The 13,019-nt window shown below is 51.6% G+C and overlaps 1 protein-coding gene across 3 annotated transcripts in view; it reads left to right on the forward strand.

Moving 5' to 3' along the window:
- The window catches only part of FRMD4B (FERM domain containing 4B), a 115,227-nt gene that overhangs the window by 26,111 nt on the left and 76,097 nt on the right, over positions 1-13,019 (forward strand). Inside the window, exon 1 of one of the 3 annotated variants that reach the window (XM_021266706.4) lies at positions 5,588-5,837. The exons of the other annotated variants lie outside the window; for them this stretch is intronic. The gene's annotated coding sequence lies outside the window, so the exon portion shown is untranslated. Of the gene's footprint in view, positions 1-5,587; positions 5,838-13,019 lie in introns of those variants that run through there. 3 annotated transcript variants of the gene reach the window in all.

Below are 13,019 nucleotides of genomic sequence, written 5' to 3' on the forward strand. Positions count from 1 at the left end.
CTCCGTTTAGGCAGGGCAGCCTGTGATCAGCCTGTGATGCTGCTGGTAAATGGAGGAGGGAAGTGCTGTTTTCAAATACTGTATTAAAAGCAGCAGCTGTTGAATATGTTGCTTCCTGTCGCTGTGACAACTCCCTTGCAGTGTGAACTGCTCCAGGGGCGTGGGGAGAAGGGAGGTCTGCTGTGTTGCATCCTGATCAGAGCTTGGGCTAGTCCACCCTCAAAGGAAGTGTTTGTCCTGACCCCTGCCATTTAGTGGGTCACCTGTGCCCTAAAACTGTTCTCATATCCTCTTGCTGTCCGTGCACAGGGTTTCTAGATGCTGAAGCTGCTGCCCTCCCTGGTAGTGATGGGGAATGAGATCTTCAGCATTTGCAGCTCTCACCAGCAGTAACCCTCGGGCTTTCTTTTGTAAGCCCCAGACCCTGGCAGGCTTGATGTCGCTGTAGGTGCTCTCCTGTTCGGTGGATTTGCAGCTTTCAGGGTAACTGAGGAAATCTTGGGCATAGGAACCTCAAAGGATAAATAGAAAGAAGCCCAAATAAGAACCTGTAAAGGATTTCTACCTTCTTTGTCGTCTTATCCCAGACAAAGCTTTTATCCCATAACTGTGAGTCCCCATGGGCAACTTAACCAAAGCAAGTTTTTGAAGGAGTTGGCTTTATCTGCTGGGTGCTGTGTGATCTCCCAGAGCAGATATTGGCCCAACTGGAGGAAAGCTTTGAGGGCAAATTCCTGCAGTTTCAGCGAGCTGCTCAGGAGATGGGCTCTGACCCTGTTCAACAGGATCGTCTGCATTTGCATCCCTAAGCAATGTGGTCGGGTGATGTGCTGCTCTATGCGGTAGCCTTCCCTTTCCCCTCTTCCCCTTCTATTTAAGCTGTGAGGATTATTTCTGAGACTGTTCTTTTGCCACTTGTGGAAAGTGCAGAATTTTTCTTACACATCCAAGAAAATGAGTAAAAACCTCTAGTTGAAATCTCTGTCCTGGAACTCTTGTTCTGTACTCTGTATCTCGTATCTTATAACGTGTTGTCTTATTTTTGGCTGCCTTCTCTCAGGTTGTGCTGCGTGCCATGGCTCCTGCTGGAGGACAACGAGCAGCAGCAGTGCAGGGAAGGCAAAACGTGCTTCTGCGGGCTGAGTGCAGTGGCCAACGCTTGCAGAGAGCAGCTCAGAAATGTGATCCAGGGCTCAGAGATCAGTGGACTGACCGCTAGGGATCCACGTCCAGACTTCAGCTTGTGCCATGCATCACCACAGCCTCTCTAGAAGTTGTGCTCTGCGACTTCAGCCAAGAGTTGCAGCTTTGCAGGGCGCTGCCCATTAATGCTAATGCAAGATGGGGCTCTCACTGCAGCTTCAACCCTTTAATTAAAATAACATGGAACAAAAAGGGAGAATTAGTTAAAAATAACTCTCGGAAGCCTGGCTTGTCTTTTTATTAGACTTGTACTCGCTTTCTCAGCTGCTCTGATAAGGATACTCTCCCTCTGGGATGGAGAGAATAAACTGGGATGTAACTCATTTGTTTGGGCATCGTGTTAATTAATTTCTAACACTAATCCCTTCCCTGTGCTCTCTCTGCTGGTTTGTCTGTAACAGTCCTGTTCCAAGGAGGGGATCGGCAGCTCTTCCTGCTGGAAGTGAGGTGTTGGCACTGTGCACCCAGGGCTGGGGGCTTGGTGTAGCCCTGTGGGGCGGTGCAGTTGGGGGAGTCCCCCCCAAAAAACTATCCAGAGCACGTGAAACTTCAGAGGAGGCTACCTGAAATGTAGTTTTGCTTTTCTGTGAGACCAAATGTGTGCTGGGCACTGTTCCCTAGAATAAACTGAAGTAATCCTCAAGCCTCTGGATAACACAGGCTGTTTTTTCTAATATCTTGACTCTTCTTGACTTCCTATGGAAGAAATTGTTGAAGTTCTCTTTAAACTGATGGGAACTTTGCCATTCAGGTGGGGGAAGCCATGGGCTCTCTCTGATCTTCCAGGAACGCGGTGGGTTTTTGCGCAGCCCTTTCTCTCTCTCAGCAGTTATTCCTGGCTGCCCCCGCATCCTGCTTACTTAGCTCTGTCCGTTCTTTCAAAATCAATAAAATTGCAGCTAAATCATTGGAGATGGAGAACAAAAACAAAATCCCAGCTGAGGTTTTGGCACGTGAGCGTTGCTTATACACTGATGCGATGGTCTTGAATTCAGGCCAGCTTGTTTCTCAGCTCTCATCTATATACGTCTGAGCAGAAATCCCTGTTTCAGGCAAGTAAAGCCCTAGGCAGGCCTGGCAGAGGCCACTTTTTCCACTCTGTCCTAGCACCTAAGCTACTGCAGGTGTCCCAGCCCATGACCTCATGTGCCGCCCTGCCTGCCAAGCACTTTCCCAGTGACTGCTCGGGGCTGACTTTCTAGCAACGGAGCAGAGCGTGACCTCTGTCTGCCGTCTTGCTGTCTTTTCAGGAGTTAAGGAACAGATGGAAAAAGTGCTTGTGAGACAAATCCTGGCTTCCGAACACTAAAAATCTGCTGGGGTGGAGGTGGACAGGCCAGGCAGGCTTTTAAAACACACAGAGCAGGAAAGCACTAATTATGTAGTGGCTGCGGACTGTGGAAAGGACTGATCCTCCTAGGAAACCTCTCCAATCATGCTTCAGCTGCAAAGAGACATTTGGGATCTGTCTGGGGTCTAAATGCAGGATTGGGGCCGTGGCGGCCTCGAGCTGAGAGCAGCTTGTAAAATATGAAGGGTAATAAAATATGAAGGGTAATCATCCCCTTAATGGTCCTTTCTGTGGTGTCTGTTAACTTATGTTCCTTTCTAGCCCAAGAACAATTTTATTCTATTAGATACCAGTTCTTGGAGTCTTTAGCTACAACAGACCTGAATTTGGTCAGTCAAAACGCAGATGGGGCAGAGCAGCACTGACTGAAGGGTGTCCCTGCGGCACTGAGCTGGGGGTGTCCGTGGGGCTGTGCTGGGTCCGAGCCCTGCAGAGCTCCCCCAGTCTCAGAGGGAGTTTTCCAGTGAGGAGAGGCTCCAGAGGTCCTCAGGAGGCTTTGGGTCAGGTTTCTGGTCCCTCAGATAATCCTCTTGGAAGAGGGCTCATCTTGAACACTTGATCCCATTGCTGACAAGCAAAGCAGTTCCCTGGAGGCTACTAAAACCTGGTGGGAACTTAGCACAGGAATAGTGATTTAAGGCAGATGGTGCATTTCCTAACACCCTGGGAAGTTATTGCCATACAAAGGCAACGACAGCCTGGTAAGAATTTACTAAGAGGATAAATATGTAAGGCAGTAAACCCCTGGCATCAGGGCCAGATCTCCTGGCTTCTGCCTGGCACAGAAGGGCTCAGTGATTTCTATTTGTCTAGCATATATTAAAAAGAATGACATGATTTTATTTATAATTTTTTTTTTTGAGAACACCATCACCTGGGGAAATTCAGCTGGGCAGCTCCTGTGGACAGAAAGCAGCTTTGCCCTGGGCAGGATGGGTATGGCTTCATTTTTCTGTGTGCAAAATGGGTGGTTTGTGTACATATTTTGGTTCTGCTGGCAAAAATGGGCAAGCAAAATCAGTGTTTTGCTGAGGCTGGAGGTGATGGGAGCCTGGCCCGGCACTGGCTGCCCTCTAGTGTGCTGCTGCCCTCAGCCAGTGCTGTGCGGCCCCAGGGTGCCCTCCACTGATGCTGAACCCTGTGACTGGTGCAGGCTTTTTAATCTCTACTTAAACTGATGCTCTGCCTTCCTGCCAGGAACCTGAGCGCTGGATAATTGCTTCACATCGAGCAGAGGGGAGTTTAATCCTCATCTGAGGAGCACGGCCACTTTGGGAATGCTGCTGCTGGGATGTGCCGGCCCTTCCCTCCCCCCTGAGTTTTGGGGGAACCTGCTCCTGGGCAGGATCTGCTGGCACAGGTGAAGGGCAAGTTTCTGTGCTGGGTTTCTCAGTATTGAAGCCGTAGGGTGGCTTTGCTAGAATTCACGCTGCTGGAGTGAATTGGTGCTGCCATCCCTCCCTGCCAGCCTCACCATCTGTGTGCAGGGAGAGGTTTTGCTGTGTTGCTGTAGGTGAGAGGTGCTGCACGGTGCGTTTTGCATCCCTTATTTCTCTGGCTGCTTGTGTGTGCGAAGGGTTGAGCCAGTGCAAGTCCTGTCCGACAGCTGCTGCCCTCCCAGAGAGCCTTAACACACACTTAGAGCTGTGGCTGGCAGCACTGAAATCCCCCGGGGGCTGAGGACAGCTGCCCCAGACAATGAACCGAGCTCCAAAAAACGAGTTAACTCAAGGTATGCTCGCATAGGACTGGAGAGAAGTGGAGCCCCTGCTTTTACCAAGGGTCTCAGAAAGCGGAAAAGGGTCTCAGAAGTGGAAAAGCTTTCCCTGCAGAAAGCAGCCCTGAAGCAGCCCTGTGCACCTTGCAGAGGGTCCCGCAGTGGGAAGTGGTGCTGCTCCTCGTCGGGGATAGCTGGGGGATGGAGCCCAGGACCTGAGTGTTGGGAGGATCTGCTTCAGCCTGACTGTAATTAGGCAGCGTGTTTGTATCTGCAGCTTGGAAGCACTTCATTCGTGAGCCTAATGGGGGAGGAATTATGCAGAGGTGAACCCAGAAGATGTTTAGCATGCCTCGGTTCGTTACAGACACAAACCCAGCCTTGAAGCAGTTGTCCCCCTGGAAAGGGGAGCACAGAAACAGTTTTTGCAATACGCCAGGCTTAATCAGCAGCCTGGTCCCTGCTGTTACGGGCTTGGACAGGGAGGTGCTGTGCCACTGTGGGTAAAAAATGGAGAAATATCATCCTTTGAGGATGCGGGGGAGTTGTAAGGGGGAATTGATATTGCTGTAGTTTCCAGTGAAGGATCTGGACACAAGTCAGATGTTCAGAAGGATGAAATCCGGGGTAGTGGAAGGTGAGAGTTAAGCAGAGGCAGGACTGCAGGCGGGTTGGTCTCCCAAAGCAGCCCAGTGGCATGCCCGAGGTGTGACCAGCTGGGGGTGTTTTCAGATATCTTAAATTCTGCGTGTCAAATTCTCCATGCAGAGCACTCTGTGCCCAAGCTGTCCACTCCTTTTGGGCATGCTGCTCTTAAACCCGTCCCTGGGCACGCAGGGGAAGTGGATGAACATCTTCCTGAGCAGCAGCAGCAGCTCTTAGTGCTAAGGCAGAGGGAGCTGAGGTGCTGTGGAGCACAAACAGCAGCAGGGCTGTGACAGCGACCGCCAAGAGCTTGGTTTATCCCTGGGAACCCCTCGTACTGCTGGGAGGCTCCCGAGGTCTGAGCTGCTCGAGGTGGACCCCGCTGGAGGGGAGAAGTGGAACCGAGAGCCCTAATTCCTGGCTGGGCAGTAAAACTAGGGGTGGAGAAGAGGGGCATGTAATTATTGTATTTAAAAAAATAAGTATTATATTTTAAAAAAAATTTAGGAGAAGAGGAAAGGTTGTGTTTTGCATTGAAGTTCTGACTCTTGCCTAGTTTTTCCTTCAGTCACCAGCCATCCCCTTTGAAAATGGCTGGGGGAAAGTCTGCAATCTCTGAACCGCCTTTGTTTTCCCCCTTCCCAGCCGGGGCAGGAGCAAACACATTACTCAGCCACCTCCTGCACCGCTCGGCCTTCAGCGTGGCAGCAACAGGCTGAACCAGTCTGCTCGCTGCTCCCCGGGAGGTGCCGAGCAGGAACCCCGGGCACCCGCGGCAGGAGGAGCTCTGTGGGAGGCAGGAGCTGGGCTGCGGGCACCGGGTGTGGATCCAGCGCCGTGGAGGCTTTCATGGAGCGTGGCAGAGAGTGACTTGGGCAGGCAGCGTGTGGCTCCCTGAGGGACTCACCTCCCGAGTCGCAGGTGAGAGGGGTTTGATTGTGGGGAGCCTGGGAGACCGGTGGGGTGTGTGTGTGGTGGAGTTTGTGGGGTTGGAGGTGTCCCTGGGAGCTTGGGTCAGGTGTCTTAGCCCAAAAGGCCTTTAGAAAAAAGGAATTTAGAAGCTGTTTTGAAGTATGTTTTGCTTGAAGATTGCAGTGTGGAAGCAGTGTGTGCTGTGAGGAGCGCGGTGCTGCCCTGCTGTTTGCAGGGGCTTGCTCGAGGGCTCACAGTACTGCAGAGTACTGGGCTGGGGGGGGGGCTTTGCTGTCCCTGCCCCGGCCCCCTGCCCACAGAGCAGCTGCTGAGCCGCAGCTCAGAGCCAGCCAGGAGCTGGAGCTTTGCTCCATGGCCTCTCAGGGCCGTGCTTTAGGAGTAGCTCTGCGTGCAGCAGAGGGAGCAGCGGGGCAGCTCAGCCAGCAGGGCTCAGCCCTGGGCTCTGCACCCCACAGCCCCGCTGGGCTCGGTGCTCCCACCTGCACCCCACTGGGTGCTGCAACCCTTAGGGCTGGTGCTGTGCCGAGCTCCTCCTCGCTTTGGGTGCTCCAAGGTCTGCTCGGATCCAGGCTGGAAGCTCCCAGCTGATGGCTGAGGCTGTATTTGTGCAAGTCCCATGTATCCTGATCTCAGGCTGTGGAAATGCTGGCTGCTGTTCTCCTTGTCATAACAGACACCTTGCTGCAACCCTGCAAATAGATAGGCATTGCTGATATAAACATGGTCTGGCATTGTAAGACAAACAGCTGGAAAATGTGCTTTCTCTGGTATATTGGAGGATGTGTGGCATCATCAGGGGCTATCCATTAGGGCTGGCACTGTGCTCCCATCCCGTGTCAGAAAATCACCTGTCCCTGTCTTGATGTTTGCTCCCTCCCAGCTGTGCAGCAGGCAGGTGTCAGTCCCTTTCTCTTGTGACAGATGTCCTGCCCATCACCTCAGCAGCACCTCGATGGGATACGCGAGTAAATCCCTGCTGTGGTAGCTGGCAGCAGGCGTGCGGAGGAGCAGATGGTGCTGTGCTGCAGCCGTACCTGCTGGAAGGCTGCTGCATAATTCAGCCATGCAGAACCAGTGGCTGATGTGTTCTTGGGGGGGTTCGTCTGATTTACCCCTTCCTCTTGCTGATGGTTAAAGGATATTATACATAACTTCTACTCTCAGAGGATTGGGAAATGCAATATCAAGTAGATTTGCGCTGGAATCCCTGAATTTATTCTCCCCTTGCCGTTTCTGTGCAAGGCATACCGATGTGTGCCACGTGTGCTGCAGGAGCTCGCTGCCCCTGGAGCAGGCAGGGGCCCTGCGTCCCACCATGGCCAGGTAATGCGCTTGGATTTAAAGGTGGGTTTGATCTTATGACTGCAGAAAGGGCCCAATATGAGCTCTCGAACTCAGTAACTCAATTTCCAAGCATCCTCTTCCTGCTCCAAATGGCTTCCTTTCCCTGGCTAAAGCTCACATCACGTCCTCTCCAAGGAGGATGGGAGAAATGCTCTTTAATTTCTCACTCTTGGCAGCTGAGGATTCACGCCCATGAAAACAAATACCTGTTAATTATGACCATGAAACACTGATTGAATCACGGCTCTGATAATGGCAAGGGCAGTTTGCAAGCCTGCTTTATATCCCAAAGGGGAGAAAAAGAAATGAAATTCTCATTTAGGAAGCTTTGAGCCCCTCCTGTCTCTCTATGGAGGAGTTCCTCTGCCAGCAGGTACTGCTCAGTTATGGCAGCATTTCCACTTGGAGCATGAGGGGGAGACTGAAATTGCTGCCTGGATAATGGCTGACAAATGGGGGATGCTCACTTGTGCTCATTAGGGGAGGAGGAACACCACTAGGTGTGGGAATGGGCTTGGGTCGATTCCTGCTGGGGACCTGGTGCTGTTGTAGGGTGGCTGGGCTGAGCCCAGTGGTGTGGCTGGGGGAAGTCAAAGCAATTAAAGACAGAGTAAAACACAAGATCCAAACTGCTTAAAAGGATTTTGGCTCCAGGTGAGCTTGTACCATCTACAGCCTTTTGTTAAAAGCCACTTTTCCTTGTACCTCTCTTCTCGTCTCCCCCATTACCCTATAAAACAAGGAGCTCTGCTTGGTTTAGACCTGTGGTTGCTCTCTGCCACGTGGGCTGGGCTTTTCTTAGCCTCTACACCCCTGTCCTCACCCTCTGCCTAGGGAAGGGCGAGATGTAGGGAAGCTCCCAGGTGGCAGGGCAGGGCTCCATGCCCGACACCTGCGTGGGTCTCTCCCTGCTCACCACAGATCCCCCGCAGGGCTGAGGTCCTGCCCGGAGGGGCTGACTCAGCCACGCAGCTCCCCTCGGCGCTGCCCTCGTGGCTTCCTCTGGCGTTGTCCCTTGAATGTTTCCTGGGGTCACTGCTCCCACCCTGGGGGCATCTGATAATACTGTTGCTGCCGTCAGTCCTTTCTCTCGGTGCTTTTTTGTAAAAGGGAGGAAGATTTGGACTTGAGGCTCCCCGTGAAGCCAGAAGCAGAGCCGTGATTCAGCCTTTCTGTGCCAAGATCAGTCCTGTGGGCACCACCCACGGGGATCTGGATTCCTGACCGATCTGTCTGTTTTCACAGGCATTGGATAGAAAGCCTTAATACTTCAAAACAAGTTTTATTTTTGACTAATTTTAGCCAGCGTGAGGAACTAACACTTACAAAATGTCCAAGACCAGAGAAGGGGGAGAAGCCCCACGCTGCAGCCGGAGGAGGTGCTGGTGAGCTCACGTCCCGTGGCCAGCCTCGCTGCCAGCCTGCTGAAGGCAGCTGGAGCCTTTCCAGCCATTTCTACAGGCTTTGGATCAAGCCCGTGGCGTGCTGGTTGTTTGTTTTGGAGGCCTTGGGAGGATGAAAGCAGCCTTTCAATGGCTGCTCTTTTGCCTTTGGCTCGGCTCTCTGCACGGGGCTGTGTGCGTTGTATGTGCGCCTCCGCTCTGTGTTGGAAGGCTCGTGTTGGTCTTATTCGTAGCAATGTTCAGTGCCCCGTAAAAGTGCTGTGGTTCCTCCGTGGGGAAATGCCACGTGCTGCTTGACTCCTTTCCTTTTCCATCGTCAAATGCTCTGATAGCACCGAGGCTCGCCTTCAAGAAATGCATTGCGTGTGCCAGAGCCAGCTTGGTCTAACAATCAAACACAGACTTGCTTCCTTCCAAATTCTGTGTGGTTATTCCCCTTTTATTTGTCCAGAACTGGCAAATGCACAATGCACAGCTCTGTTGGTAAAATGAGGCACTAATTGCTGTAGCAGCAGATGATACAGCTTGAAATTTATTTTGCTTTTACCTTGAGGAGCAGAGTGGCAGCAGATCCGTGTTCTCAGAAAGCATTGCTCAATGGCACAGAGCTGGCGCCTTACTACAGAGATTTGATCTGCCAATTTTTCTTCTATTTGCCGGTGCTGTCTCTTTCCACCAGTTTGTGATCCTCCCTCTGCAAAAACCAGCTCTGAAGCTACACGGCCATCTCTGCGAAGGGGAGAAGCTCAGAGGTGTCCAAGGTACAGGGGTCTAAAATGTGACCTTTGAGCATGTACACGGGGAAGGACAAGTCCTCTCCTGGGTGTATGGCTTTCCTGGGCTGGGTGTGACCCATGAAGTCTGATCAAGGGCAGAGCATTGCTCTGAGTCATGATTTTTCTGGAGGCCACAGCATCCCGGGTTACTCATCCTGAGAGAATGAATGCACTGAGGATATAATTATCATAGTTAGACATCATTTATTCTCACTCTCTTACAGATTCTTGTCAGGAGACTGATAGGTTTGGGTTGTTATTTTTGCCTTCCTGGCCATATATATCAAGCAAAATGCTGAAACTTTACTACCTCATTTACGCTCGCTCTTACAGCACTGTAGATCTCTGCCTGGTATTTAGGTTAGGCAGTAATTCTACCCCATTTGTTGTAGATTAATGAGGCTATAAAATAATCATAAAGCTGGGGCAGCCCTGGATTTTCACACTCCTCACGTATTTATATCTACTACGAAACGCTTCATCCCAACACAATTACCTGACTTTTGCAGGCTTCCTTTAATTCCCTGCCAACTCAAGGTGCTGGAGCCTCCCCCTCATTTTGGGCCGTGCTCAGAGCAGGGCAATGCCAACATCCATCAGGGGTCAGTGCCGTGGGGCATGAGGGGAGCCCAGCAGGTCTGGGACCTGTGGGCATCGGGGTGACCTGCTGGGGGGACAGGTGGAGAAACTGCCCCATGGTGGCTGTGGGTAAGGGCTGAAGTTGTCACCGAGGAAGGTGGTGGTGGTGGTGATGCTTCTCAGGGTGCCCCAGGGCTCTCCTCTCTTGGTAAAGCCTTCTCCGAGAAGGAATCCTTCCCACAAATCATCCTGCATCCTGCTGACCTCTTCCTCGTGCTTTCCCTGGTGCAGCTGGTATGGGTGTGAGCGTCGCTGAGGCTCTTCAGCATTTTTCAGGTGCGGGGTGTCTCTGGGCGCTGCACCAGGAAGCTGATGCCCAGCCCAGTGCTGGCTGCAGCTGCAGAACTGTGCCCAAGTCCTGCGATGTCCTCACCCATCCACTGCACGTGCCTGTGCCCCCAGCCACCCGTGCCCACCTCCCAGGGGCTGTGTTAAGTCCTGCTGACACCTCGACCTGCCGTACAGCACCTCTGGAGCTGTCTCCACCCAGGTAGCTGCAGGCTGGTGGCTTGGTGGGTGGCAGCCTCCCTGCGAGGCACCCACTGAGTCCATCCCCACCCTGCTAGGGGGGGCTGCTGTGAAAGTGCATGAAGATGCTGATTGAAAGCATCTGCAGGCTCCTTGGATGTGCAAGAGAAACAAATCTTCCTTTAGATGGAAATAAGATTTCCCCTCTCCCCATGTTTTTTATCCTCTCTTCCCCAGAAGCCCAGGAAGCCTCTGTGCAAACTGACTTTTGGTGGGGGGCTGCAGATTTCTGACTTAAATTTATGTATATGGAAATTCAAATCCAATTTATGCATGCTGCTATGTAAAATATATGAGAAGCTGTGCTCTCTAAGCTGCGTGCAGACTTCCTGAAACAACTCCTCACCTGATGGATGCATATGGATGTGCCGGGTTTCAGTGAAACCGTGCTGAGTACACCTTGACCCGGCCGTAAGAGAAGCCTGACCAGAGAAGTTGGTTTCCAGAAGCCGGCTGATGGATGTGTTCTTATGCTGGTAGGGCTGTAGTGAGTAATGATAAACCCCGGTTTGTGAAACTGGAGCAGAAACTGCTCGTTTTGAGCCTGACCTGATTCTGTACCGCCAGGTGCTGCGGGTGTGTTTGCTGCTCGAGGAGCCAGGCTGCGAGCGCTTTCATCAGTTATCGAGTTAAAAGGCAGAGGCGCTTCACTTCTGACATGAAATGATAATTAGTGTACTGTGGGGTGCAGACTGCAGGAAATTCATGTTTCTGGCACAGTGTCTTGAAAAATGTGTTTGTCAGTGCATTTGTTTACGTTGTGTGTGTGTAGAACAGCGTGTGTACAGCCTGAGCTACCTGCGAGGAGGAGGAAGGCAGCACCTCATCCCCGGCTTGGAAGGCTGTTATTAAACAGCATCGTGCTGTGCCTCGCTGAGGAGGGTGCCAGCTACTGAAAAAGCCTCCTGAGCAGCGCAGAGGAGAGGCTCCTTCCTGCAGAGGTGAATCATTTGGGGTGTAGCCGGCTCTTGGCTTCCTCAGCCTTTGGCTTGAGGCAGTTCAGCAGGCCTGGAGCCCGGTGGGGCCCTTGGAGGTGTCCCGAGAGGATGTGCTTCTCCACCAGGCCTCACCTGCGTGCTCCAAATGCCTCCATCACGTGCTGCTTCCAGCCTGAAAGGAGGACTGCGTGGCCCTTCCGTACAAGTCGTATTTGCTTTCTAAATTAAGGTTTGGTAACAAAACGCAGCAGATGAATTGTTGTGGAACAGCGGGCCTGCTTCTGAGGGGTGCCCAAATTCATGCTGGTATACAGGATTAAGTACATTAGGAGGACCTTGGGATTTTTTCAGTAATCTCAGAGAATGAAATCGCTTCGCAAACACCTTTTGCAGGAAGTAGACTCCTGCTTCAGAAACTCTTGATCAGGGAGGGCTGCGTGACACGTTTATTCCATACACCGCTGCTGCTGCTTAAGCATCTTATGTACTGAGAGGTTACGGCATCAAAGAGGGTGACTGTTTTTCACTTTATTAAGTTGGTAATTAAGGGCAAGAGTGTAGCAAACATGATTTTTGAGAAGTCACTTCAGGGGGTCAGGTGGATGCTTCTGGGACCCCACAGCCTTCGGGTCCCAGAAGGGCTGCTGCTGGGCTCAGCATTGCCCTGAGACCATCCTGGGACATGAGAGTTCAAACCCTTGAGCCCTGAGCATTGGGGCAGAAGCAGATCCCAAGTAGTGACACCACAAACCAGAACTGCTTCTCGTAACCTGGCAAGGGCTGTCTGGGTTTCCTGGCCTTTGCTGCACTTTGCTGTATGCTATACAGAGAGCTGCATGTTGGTTCCAATCACATTCAATCAATATAAGGGAAAAGTTGTGGTCTGAAGTGTGTTTTAAAGCAGTGGTGAAGACAGACATCTGCTAGCCCGTATAATTAGCGTTGGGTGCATCTGCACAATAACTCACTCCTTGCTGCTGAAAATTCCAACCAGAAATGATCAAAGCCTTAATGCCATTACCCAGGGACTGGGCGTGCGTCCTTTCCCTACATCTAATCACGGGTCTGTACCTGGGGACAATACCACTTTGTAGATGTAAGGGGAAATGGATGTTCCTGTCCTGTGGTTTCAGATGTAGCACGTGCATTATGTACCCATGTGAACTTCATATGGAGCACTTTGGAAAGAGAAGCAGTGATTGGGGTACCCTCATTCCCTGTGTTGTGGCATGGAGCATAACGTGCCAAGAGGCCAGAGAATCCTCTTGAGATCTCTTCCTATTATGCTGGTGGTGAACCTTTGTTCTCTTTCAGTATTTATTATTCCAGGAATACAATCAATAATACAAAGAGAAGCATGAATCTGCTGCACATCCAATTTGCAATCCTTTTAGTGATGTTGTCCTTAGATCCCTGTAGTGTAGGCTGACTCCAGAGTAGAAATGAATTCCCCGTTGTTCATACAGCTGTAGATCAGATAGATCTGTAGTAGCTGTCTCTTCTGTTCCTTGAAAGCGGTACATCTACAAAGCCTTTTCCTGG

This window comes from Anas platyrhynchos, chromosome 13 (assembly GCF_047663525.1).
Source record: "Anas platyrhynchos isolate ZD024472 breed Pekin duck chromosome 13, IASCAAS_PekinDuck_T2T, whole genome shotgun sequence".
Taxonomy (NCBI): Eukaryota; Metazoa; Chordata; class Aves; order Anseriformes; family Anatidae; genus Anas; species Anas platyrhynchos.